The sequence below is a fragment of the Meleagris gallopavo genome, chromosome 7 (genome assembly GCF_000146605.3).
Source record: "Meleagris gallopavo isolate NT-WF06-2002-E0010 breed Aviagen turkey brand Nicholas breeding stock chromosome 7, Turkey_5.1, whole genome shotgun sequence".
NCBI lineage: Eukaryota > Metazoa > Chordata > Aves > Galliformes > Phasianidae > Meleagris > Meleagris gallopavo.
The window spans coordinates 26,566,990-26,579,270 of NC_015017.2; the positions used below are offsets into that span (position 1 = coordinate 26,566,990).

At 41.8% G+C, this 12,281-nt stretch overlaps 1 long non-coding RNA gene across 1 annotated transcript; it reads right to left on the reverse strand.

Moving 5' to 3' along the window:
• Positions 1-359: 359 nt before the first annotated feature.
• On the reverse strand, positions 360-10,558 carry LOC104911791. Its single transcript, XR_004160417.1, has 3 exons — positions 10,468-10,558; positions 10,068-10,177; positions 360-1,180 (listed from the first exon to the last, which is right to left on the reverse strand). It is a non-coding gene; the product is annotated as an uncharacterized LOC104911791 (long non-coding RNA).
• Between the last annotated feature and the right edge of the window lie 1,723 nt (positions 10,559-12,281).

Below are 12,281 nucleotides of genomic sequence, written 5' to 3' on the forward strand. Positions count from 1 at the left end.
ATCTCGGAAGGCTTAGAAGCGCTCGTGTGGCATTCATCCACATCATTGCAGAATTATCTTACAATTCTTTCTGCTTCCTGGGATCAGTGGAAAATAAAGGGGATTTGACATTTATATATGGATAGCTTACAAGATCCTTCTGCATCTCTGAAGAGCTATTGAGCTCAGGAAGCAATTGTCAATGTAAATTACGTCTATCTGGAAGATTTCTCCATCCACCCTTCTCTGAACATCTGGGCAGATCTTCAGCTGGTGTAAATCAGCATAGCTGCACTCAGTTACTCCAGCTGAGTATCTGGCACATACGTCTTACAGCTCTCCAATATTAAAAACACGTTCTCTTCTTATGTGAGCTCAAGTATTTATATAATAACCTGCAGACAATTTTACTTTTTGGTGCAGATTTGTTTCCTACATAGAGATGGGTGTAAATTAAATGGTTGCAGCATAGAATCTATGAAACTTATTTATCCTTTACTCAGATTTTGGTTTCTGTCTCCCTTCTGATTATAGTTTGCATTGCTGTTTTTATGATGTGATGCATCCATGAAAAAAATCCACAAGACAGAACTGATGGAGGACCTGAAGCTATTCACAGATAAAGTTCAAACTACATAGTGGGGTTAATACACTGCTAACTCAAATGGGACTATTTGAGATACAGAGGTGCCATTCTAGAGTTGAAGATCAGAATCTCTGCACTCCCTTTTCATTATTATCAATAATGGATCTACGCTCATTTACAGGAGAGGCTACATATCTACATATGCAAGTGTATTACTCTGAAATGATCCCCAGAATCCATCTTTAGTCTTAGGTTGCATGAAAATCAGCATAATGAGCTTCTTAAAGGCGAAAATCCAAGTTCTGATGGTCTCGTGCCCCCATAGGAAAGCAGGGAAATCTGGTGAAGACTTCTTCCCTAGCTGTGAACTTCTGTATCAGATATTTCTCCTGACTTCCACTGCTTTCTACAATATTTGATGATCATCCCTTGAGTACTAGGGCAGACTTGCTTGTTGGCTTCTGTATCTTGACTGCAGTTCATCACTGTTTTTCACAGTGATTGCTGAAACAGCTCCATGTTAACTGCTACATAAATCTTCCATTTCCCCCAAACACAGACAGTTTGGAATCCTCTGCTGTGTGAGTATAGAATTCTTCCTTCCCATCAGTCACACTAGAAAAGTTATTAAAAATGGAGTTTTTAATGAACCCCAGAAAGTCATACATTTCCTGTACACGTCTGGCTAGCAGAAGAGACTTCTTTTCAAAAGTGTCATATGCAAAGCTTGTATCATCTGCCAAGGGAGCAATACCTGATCTCAGAGCAGCAGAAGTCAACAAAAAGAAGAACCTGTGAATATTTCCTTTACTAACCAACCTCCAGCTGTTTCAGACAAGTGAGTAGGAATAAGATTTCTGCACATCTTTAAAGCCCGTGGGATTCCTCTGTCAGCACTAGAAAGAATCCTATTGCAAAAACCCTCTCCATCTTGAATTGGCTGCCTACAGAATGAACTGGCGAAGAAACATGGCTTTCTTGGTCCGTCACAACATCTGGAAGTCATATCGGCACATCTAAGCAGATGAGAGCCAGAGACCAGCGACTCATGCAGAGAATGAACGCATCTTCCCAACCCTCTCCCAGACATCGCATTATCATAGAGAGATAAATGCAGCCCAATGGGGAAATGCAGGTGCAATAAAAGGATAATATAAAAATACGTGCACCAGTGCTTCCTCGTGATAAACACCCTTTCCTTAATTTGTGTTCAGAAGGACAGCTGAAATTTCATACTTCTCAATGTGTCAGTTCCCCTGCAGCAAGCCAGGGGAGATACAGAAAAATGCTATTATGAACAAATAGTGGGGCAATACCTTCTAAACTTTATTTTTAGCTCAGCAGCTGAAATAAAGGATGTTCTACTCTATGGAGAAACTTCACCACTCTGATAGCAATGGTCACACTGAATTTGCTGGTGATAGCATTGTGCCTTACAGTAAAGCATTGTCTGGACATAGTATTTCTTCCATACTGTCTACTGACTATCAGAGTTTCTGTGTTTTCCATACTGCTGATATTTACCATGGTATAAAGAGATGCTCCAACATGAACTGCTGGGTACCATCATGAACCATTTTTTTTATGAGCAGCTCTCACTTGGTGCCATTAGTATCTCATCCTTTACGTCATCGAAGAAGCATTCCTGGGCTTGTCCTGTTGCGTGTGTTTTAAGGCTTCTAATCTGGTCACAGCTGCCAAGCTTGGGACTCTGACATGCTCTGAAATATCCTATAAATTCTAGCCCACCATCTGACATGCAGTTTGATGAACAGATGGCTTTGATGAAACATATCTTTAAGGCATCAAGTATTCATCAATAGAAATCCCATGCCTCAGAGCCATCCAACGAACTGAATTACACTATTGCTTTGTTGACTTTTAATTGGCATGAAGATGAATGCCACATAATTCCAAACACTGTGTGATAACCACTAAAAAGACATGATGTGTTTGCTACTGTCACTTTGCAGCTTTTCACTAAATACTCCATCTGACACTGCCTTGTCACCTAGTAATGTCTGAGTGACACCTCTGGAAGTGGATGGCTGCTAGGGGCAAGCACAGTTGACTGGTGAAGGCAGGAAATGCCACTCCGGTCACATCTCCACTGGCGTGACGGAGGTGGTGAAGATCTCAAAGGCACACACCCCGCAGAATCAGCCACAAAGAAGAGAACAAGACTGGGCACTTCTGCCCTGGCACTGCAGTTCTGAGTACACATGAGAACACTGAAACAAATAAATCCACGGCTTTGTCCTTGATAATTAAAAAATAAAAAAACCAAAACCCTACATTATAGTTGTATTATTCAAAACACTGTTTTATGGCTACGCATAACTCATGGTTCAAGTTAGAGGATTGGAGGGAAATAACATGCAAGTTTAGGATTAGAGAACACATTCTACCCCAAAATGTTACTTAATAAATGGGAGCAGCATTTGGACTATGTTGCAGCTGTCCCTTCTGTGGTCTATTCTCAGAAAAAAACACATTTATTTAATTGATTTACAGTGCTAAGTTATTTCTCCATACAGCTGCAGTCACAGAATAGGAAAGTACCTAATTCCTGAAGGTCTCACAGACAGCTAATTGTGCAGGACTCATGCAGTTCTTTCTGCCCATTAGTATTTGGGGGTGATCCCAAATTTGGCCAGACTGTAATGATCTAGTAGGGAGTAATATAAACCTTCCTATTTGGAAGAAGCAAGGAGTTACTGTAAGGGCAAATCCAGGCCCCAGCACATGTTCCAAAAGTGCGAAGTGAAGAACTTTTCAAGGCATCACTCAGTGGCAACTGCCCACATGTAATTAGTGCACAGGACTCAGCTCAGGAGCCCACCTCAAAGGAATGAGGGCCAGAACTTCAACCCATACCTTAAAGATCAGAGATCAAAGAGCAACCGCTGCATAAAACACAGTAAATTCCTTCAGACAGATGAGGGACAGGCTGGTCTTTACTTGACACAAACAGTCGTGGAGCTTTGTTGCAAACTACAACCACACAGGTATTTCATTTGCTTTTACCCTTGGCTGTTATCTTCTCCCTAGAGCTGGCTCAGGCAGAACCAGGTCAGTTGGTTCCAGTCAAACCTCTGGGGAGGGGAGGAAGGAGGGATCACTTATTTGCACTGCTAAGCAAAGCCAATCTTTCTATCACCATCTGCCCCGCTCCTTTGCTAGATGGGTTAAAGAAAAAAAAGAGCATAGCTAAGAAGAACAAAAATACATTCCCCACCTAGTCTCCCTGCACCATATAGCCACCGTAACCAAAGGTTAAAAATGAACTCGAGCCAATGAGATGGAAATAAAGAATAAACATGCAGAAGCATCTGAGATTTACTACTCAGATATGAGTATTTTCCATGGGATTTGACTAAGAATTCCTGGTGGAGGAACGGAAGGCAAATCTCACTCTGTCCTTTGAATGGAATGGAGATTTTCAGGTCTTTCTCTGGCTGAGTAAATGCAGGCATGTGCAGCTTTCTGTGGATGTTAGCAGATGTAAGTATCATGTTCAGCAGTAAAAGATCTGGAGTAAGCTTGCTGCTTTCAGAGATTCTGATTCTTAAGAAATATAAAAACAGAAGTCTGCAAAGAACGTCGGGGTGAAAGTCACAAGCTTCCCCTCTTCCCCTTCGTTCCAGCTACACAGCTCCAAGCCCCAGTGAATTTCAGCTCTGCAGCCCAAACACACAGCTCTCAGTGGTCGTAAATGTGTATAGCTTTCAGAATACGCCAAATCTACTTTTATGCAGGAACTGTTGGTTAGAACAATAAGCCTTTTCCAGTCTGGAAGCATCACCATATCCTAACTGACATGTCACAGACAGGACATCCTTAATTAAACTTTATGATGAACTGTGCTTCACATTGCATTCCTGGCACCGAACTGGGTATCTCTGCAAGATGCTACACTAAGACACGTGAGTGTCTCCAGAAGCCCTGCCCAGCACAGCCAACCCCAATCCCACACACCTTCAGAGAAAAAAGGTATCCCATTGACTCCACCAGCCACAGCCACCACAAGCTCTCGTGGTTTCTAAGCACCCATGGAGCCGTCTTATGCAGAGAGATAAAGTCCATCTTAGTGTAGGGCAAAAAAAGTGCCTTTTTTCCACCCCCTTTATGACTCCACAAGGAATAACATAACATTTTCTGCAAGGATCTGTGGGCACTGTACTGATGATGTACTTAACTAATTTGGTTTTGGAGGCGTAGCTCCCAATGCGTGCGCTAACACTGCCTGTATAAGTGAACTCCCATCTAGGAAGCTCTGATCCCTTACTCCTATCTGCTAAACAAGGACTTCAAAATAACCCCATACTGAGTCCGGCAACAGGCACAACACAAATACCAAATTCGAAACCTCCTGTCAAAAAAATAAAATGAGAGAATAGGGTCCATCCTTTGCCAGTCATTCCTCTGTCTTCAGCTGGGGAATCATTCACTTCTAGCCTTCAGTAAATTGTGTTCAGACACTGATATCTCTTGTGGAGCATTGGCTCGGGGACACTGCTCAACATCTCCTCTTCCCAACAGTGCTGCTTTCAGTGCAATCCTTCTGCTTTCCCCTAAGCCCTTCTGCACCCTCATAGCAGCAGAAGAGGACTTCTGCAGAGGATGATGACACAGGTGTAGGACAGCATCTCCATTCTTGGGTCAAGGCTGGGTGCTGAGATCACCTCAATTCCTATCTCTCCTTGTTTTGCATCTCTGCAAATAATCCAGGTTGTTTTGTTACATTAAGAAGAATAAAGGAACTCTCCCAGCAGTGAAACCTGGGGTAGGAAAGCCATGCTGTAGTATTTCCAAGAGAAAGTGCTGCATCTTAAGCTTGCTACATTCTCCCTGACGCACAAAGACCCAACTCCTCAGCTGGTGTGAACCAGTGAGGTCCAGTTACATCATCCATCTATCTAACCAAATTCAGTATATTCCCTGGGACTGCATCGTGCTTGGCAATAACCTCCTGTTCTATATGTGCTCTCAGCTAGCACAACCCACGTCTGAAGGAGGAGATTTCCAGCCAGAGCATTGTTTGAAGGTTGGGGTTTGGAGGTGGCTCAGCAAATGAAGCATCCCATATGACTTCAGATCACAGCAGTGGTCAGAAGCAGAGCCGCACATGCTGGCTGTGCCTGAGGAAATCCAGAGCAAGCAAGCCAGACCTTGCTGAGATCAGCAAAGTGGGGCTGCAGCTCGGTCTCTAACAGTACACTTACTACGTGGCCATCTGGGTACTTCAGTAAAGAGAGGAAGGGAGGGGAGAGGTAGTCTGCTTCTGCTCGAGTCATGAGAAATCCACTCTTATACACTCCTCAAATTTTAATCCTTAATATGGCCGTTCCCAGCTGTTTTCAGGACAGCTGTATTGAAGATTCACAATGTGATCCTGAGACTGTTCAAGACACTAGTTTTTATCCTATTTCAGAACCTAAAAAGCATTGTGAAATTTATTTTAATTTAATCATTTTCAGATCTGTTCAGCCAAACCCACAGGCTGAGGTCAAGTAGGGTGTGGCCTGGGAGCAACTGAGATTCAACACTTTTAGAAGTCATCCGGACACTGGACGCAAATGCATTCTAAGTTATACTCGGGTCTGTGCCCCCAGGGACACCCATGTTGCTTTGTAGCATATTTACCCTGTAGTTAGGAACTTTTGTCCTCCTTCATCTGCTGTGCCCAATAATAATCTTCCAGCACTGCTTACTTTGTGATGTTTCCAACAGAAATCCAGCATCAGTGGATATCTTGAAAACAAACATGGGTAAGAACAAAGATGCAAGAAGCACTAGGGTTACAGGTTCTATGAGAAAACAATACTTGGAGAATCTCTTTTTCAATTATAACGTTGCATAAATCTGTAAGTTTGAATGAGCATGCAAGTCCTTTTACACACAAAACAGCAATGCTTTTGAGTAGCCTAGTACAGGCGGAGTACGGACACATTTGTGGTGTACCACTCTCTGCAACTGCTGCTCCATATTCACACCATGACCTCAATCACTCCATAATATCTATCTCCTGCTAAGGCTGCAACCATTTGAATGGACAGAGCCCGTCCTTTTGGATGAAAAAACAAATTGACTGGGATTCCTGACTTGCTTAGATTTTTCTCTATGTCAAAATCCCTAACATAGGATGTCAGTGTCATGCACACTACTTAACAGATGGAGAAACTGAGAAAGGAGACTCATGACCATCCGGGTTTGAGCAGCACAGGCTCCCACTCAGTTGCCTGTGCTACCTACAGAAGGCCCAGGTGGCTCACCAGAAGGCACATTAAGCTGCTGTGTGCCTGGGCAGAAAGGAACATGCATGCCTAGGAGGATGCCTCCGGCATGAGTAACCAGCTGGATGTGCAGCAAACAAGGATGGCCTCAAGGCACAGATTGCAAAGCAGATAGCCCATAGGCATTTGACGGGCCAGTCTTCAGAGCTGAGAGAGGGACTGCACTCTCCTGGCCCTGTTCTGTCTGTATCCTTCTGTCTTCCAGTTTACAGACAATTAAGGTATGCCCCCAGCTAATCTAGTGCTCTTGTTTTTAAGGTACTGATAATCAATCTGAGGATAGTAGTTCTTTATCAGCTTTGAGGTGGGTCAGAGTACCCTGTGCCTGTGATAGTAATGTGTTCAACTATCAGTTCAATGACAGGATGGATGCAGAGAGGATAAGTAATCCTTGCAGAAGGTCTCAATTGCTATAAAAGACCTCCCCCCCCGATTAATAACTGTGTCGTAGAACAGCAGGATTTAGAGAAAAAAAAAAGTAGGATTTACCATTTTAAAGTCAGGAAAAGAACATTATTTTATTTCTTGTTTTCTAATGATACCTAACACTGTGGTATACACTAACATTACGTGATGGCAAAAACTGGGTTACATTACAGGATAAAGTGCTCCACATGCTTCACACTGTTTTAGTCTGCAGAATGCAAAGATTAGAAGGTATAGGGCTCTGGTTGGTGTACAGTATGTTCCATTAGTCAGATAGAAAATCCTAAGTCCTGATTCAGAAAGACTCATTGACATCAAGCTTCTTCAAGTAGCATCCAGTGCCAAGTTTCAATTAAATCCATAGGTTTTCTACACAAAGGTAGGTACAAAGATGGAGGAAATCTATGACAATTTTCATTTGCTTGCAGAGCTGTACTACACAATGGATCTACTCATAGATAATGAAGATGGTTCTCAGAGCTGTCACAAACAGGTTGGGATAAACAGAATTGTATACCTCTGCACTCACAAGGATCATCCCCTGTTGATCGTTATTACATTTACTGGTTCTGAAGCTGCTAAGGATGGTCACCACCTGAACATAAGCCACTTCAGAAAGACTGTATATTAAAGTGCCAGCTAACAGGAGCAAGGACATCTGTAAAATATAGAGACTGATGTTTAAACAACTGAATTTTTCATCTAAGTGTTCTGAAAGGAATTCCACTTGTGGAGAAGAGAGTCAAATAACATACTCATTTCAGCTCCAAGCAATGCTCTTTACGTAAGTCCCGGCTGGATATGCTACAAGGAATTGCTCATAATGACTATGGGTTTGTTCTAGAGATTTTGAAGGCACATAAGAAATTAGACTTTACCAGACTTCAGTCTTATCTGTTTTAGTTCATGGACTATAGATTGTAGTGCTGCTTAGAAACTAACACTACTGATGAACAGACATTTAACACAAGCCACCAGTACTATTTCCTCGATCTAAAGTGCTAGAAATGTGTTCATAACACAGATGTCAAGTGTGCTTGAAAGTTCATCTAGTGTCAACAACACTCATTCCTTGGATAGGATCTCTCCTTGGATGAATCATCCTGGACATAGAGTTCTAATTATCCACCCCAAGTCAGATAATGTTCTTCACCTGGCCACAACCAAGTACTAGCTCTTTCCCACACTAACTCAAATTAGAAGTGATCATCCACTACTGTATCTGGTGTAAGTCCAAGTGTAGAGGCTACTCTGAATAATTCAATATTCAAGAAAAATTAAGGAAGAAAATTACTGCTGATTTGGAATGACAGTTATCACAAAAATATTCCTTTAATTAGGACAAAAACAATTGAGTTTTACTGCAATAAGCTAGTCCTCTTGTTCCTTCACATGTTTCACCAGTATTCCCTTCAATATCTCATCCACAAAGATGTCAGTTTTTTAGTATCAGTTTTAGAAGGTTAGGTTAAAACTGCAAAATCTGGAAACCTTGAGCAAACTGCATGACCTTCTTAAGTCTGCGACATTTTGTACTAAGTACTTAGTCATTAACATTTCCAGCCAAAAGCAGAAGAGCACTGACCAAAAACCAAGGTGAAGGAGAATGCAGCACTCATGGGAATTGATTACAGCTGACAGCCACCACCATTATGTGACAATTGAAGTGAGACTTGCACTCTTACAGACACAAGAATGACTGCTACCAAAGTCAAGGAGCTTTTCCAACTGTTATTTTGCCCCAGCTTTCTTTTCCAAGTCAACTCCTCCTTTTTTGGAAAAAGCTTACAACTTTCTTCAAGGACTCCTTTGAGAGATGAAGTTTTCTAGGCTAACATTCAACCCAAAAGGTTTTAATTTTAGCCAAATTGATTTGACCATTTTTGAGTGGTGAAGGAATGGAAGAAAATACTTTTCCCATATGTTCAAGCTAGCAAAGAACGTCTGCAGAGAAGAAAGAATCCTTGAGGAAACAGAGGGGGAGAGGGGCTAAATATCTCTAAAGGATAAAAATATTCCCAGACACAACATCACCATGAGCTAAGCCCCAACCTTACGTCAAAGAGCACAGCAGAAATGGCATTTGCATTTACACCAGAGGAGTATCTGGCCCATAGGAACAGAGAAGAAAGCTTCCTATTAAAATTTTGGATGTACTCATCAGAATCCAAACAACATCTCCAGTGTTAACTCTCTTCTTGTTTTCTTTCAAGATCAATATACAGCATAGCCCAATGCATGGGAAGACAATCTTCTGCAAGCCCTACCTGGATAGAGTCACCTCAGCAAGACGCCCCTGTTCAGGCCTGCAGTGAAATTCAGAACCCCTCCAAGGATTTGGGCTAATTAACCATGAGGGCTCACAGGTGGCTGCACACACCTGCATACTTCTCCTAGAAGCTCAGCTGTTCAACCCTTATGGGTCAGACTAAGTCTTTCCACCTGTAAAGGCTGCTTTACCTCTTAGCTATACTGAAAAAAATATGAAATCCAGGAAGAAAGTTAGTTGGTAGCAAACAATATTCAAAAACTAGAGTTGCCAAAATCTGAGCAATCCCAGTAGCTGAGAAAGATAGGCCCACAGATGAAAGCTTCCTTTCCTGACCATGGAAGCTCATGGAATTATGCTGAAAGATAATCTGCTCCCAGTGCTGCTTCTGGCAGAGTTCATAAGGCTTAAGGCATCGCACAGTAAAGAAGAGATACAGGTCTCCAAGAGCTCAGCTGCACAGCAGGAAGACCAAAAACTCAAAACAATATAGTAGGATTTCTTAACTTACTCTTTGTGGAGCCTCCAAGGTTTTCCAGATGCTTGATTTCACACACCAGGCTCAAGATACTCCAGTTTCTTCAGCTTCCAGGAGATTTTCATTATTACATTACACTGGAGCTGTGGATAAAAGAGCCCTGCAGTTGTGAGCAGCGGACTCATTTTTTTATTTAATATTATTATTATTAAATACCCTTATCATAAGCGCATGCAGAAGATCTCACGAAGACTGCTAGGTAATGCAAGTATAAGTTGTCTGCTTTATACAGCCTACAATATATAGAGGTGAACATCACATAGGGGATGAACTAGACAAGGATGTAAGTGGAGTTAAATCATTCAACACCAGTTTGCAGTGCAAACAGCTATAGATATGCTTGCTATTAGTTACAAATAAATTCCTTCAATACCTCCATTTGGCTACTTCTAATCTGCTGGATCTTCATCTCATTATTTATTGCAAATACAGACCTCAGAAGGAAAATAACTCTTTTTGTATTCCACTTCCTATGCCATCCTTAGAGTATCTGTAGTTGAGTTCTGGTGGATATAGGCTCCTTATAAGTGCTTGAGCACACCTGGAGTACAGCAAGAATGATTGGTAAGCATTTGATAGGACACAGGTGAGCCGGTTGGGGAGGGGAAGTGGAAAAGCAGCAAGCAAGTTGTAAGGTACTGAAAAGCAAGCCTGAGACCCTCAGACTTGGTACAGATACACAGAGACGAGCAATGAAAGGAAAGAAATGCAAACATCCGTAATACCAACACCATAAATCAGCAGATCTTTCTAGTGGTGAACCAGCTTTCATGTTTTAGTAGGAGCAGTATGTGGAAAAGGAAGGAAAGGAAAGATAGCAGGAGGCTGAAAAGGAAGAGGAAGGTGAGAAATCACAAAAAGAGGGGAATCTCATTGGGGAAAAAGCTGTGAAAATTTTTTGGAGATTATAGGAGATTCTGTAGAAAAATGAGATTGATGTATATTTAAAAAGAAAGTCTTTGATGTTACTATATCTGTAATGAGAAAATAATTTTGAGAGTTTACAAAGAAATAAAAATAAATCTTGCTAGAACAGCCTAGCCTGAGTGAAATGGCCTATGCAATCAAGAGGCTTGTTTACTATCTTGCTTTTTACACAACAGCACTTACTATCTCAGCTCCACTGGTTTTGAAGATCTTACCACCTTCTGTCAAATTCTTGTTGTTGGTCTACAACATAGGTAGGTTCTTGCAAGACGGACCTGTCTCAGGTTCCAGCCCTACAACTAGATCAGCAAACGGTCATTCTAGGGAAAGTTTTCTGCACTGCAACCCGCTGCTGTCAAATCTCAGTGATCAAAGACATGAGTCACACTCTGCAAAAACTGCATGTTTAGGTTAAACATGATGGGGTTTAAAACAATGTTAGGTAATTAACATTAGGCAGAGCTCCAGCCAGCCAGGTGTGTGCACAGGATTAGCTCTGCACAGCCCTGGAGAAGAGAGGTACTGTAATGTGCACAGATGGCAGCAACTGCAGCCTCTTAACCAGCCATCCTTCCAGATCCTGCCACTGGCCATTTGAAACTTCTAGCTACCATGAAGTTTTGTGGATTTACCCCTAAAAAGGAAGGAGAAATGGAACCCACAAATGAGTTCACTCAGCCTGCCCTCCATTCCTTATACCATCACATATCAAATATTTTGTTGACCATATTGCTTCTGAGAACAATCCTAATATAAAACAGATGTGGAAAAAATCTTTTCTGGTTTGGATTTCAAGACTTCACCAGAAGGGAGCAGGAGAGACTTGCAGAAGAGTTCCGCTTAACATATGCACTGTGGACAGTGCTGTCCTGCACAGAGCCTTATCACAGTCAGGCTCCCAAGAGATACAACTGCAAGAATAAGAAATCTCATCCACCAGATCTTGTGACCTGGGAAATTGTACCTTTGCATGTGTCACAGTATGTATTATACACGCATGATAGAACAGAAGTCCAGTTTCACATACTTCTATAAAAATGTCACTATATCTATGCTAACTGCTAGGACAGGTCAGGATCAATCTCATCTTTCCTACTGACACAGTTATATTGCTCCTCATGTCCAAGGACTAAGAAATCAAGTCTTAATCTATCACCATGAAAAGAATAGTAAGAAGGAATCTAGTTTTAATCATGCCTAGATAGGAAAAATATTTCAGGACTTGCTCAACAAAGAAAATAAAATACACGACAACTGGAA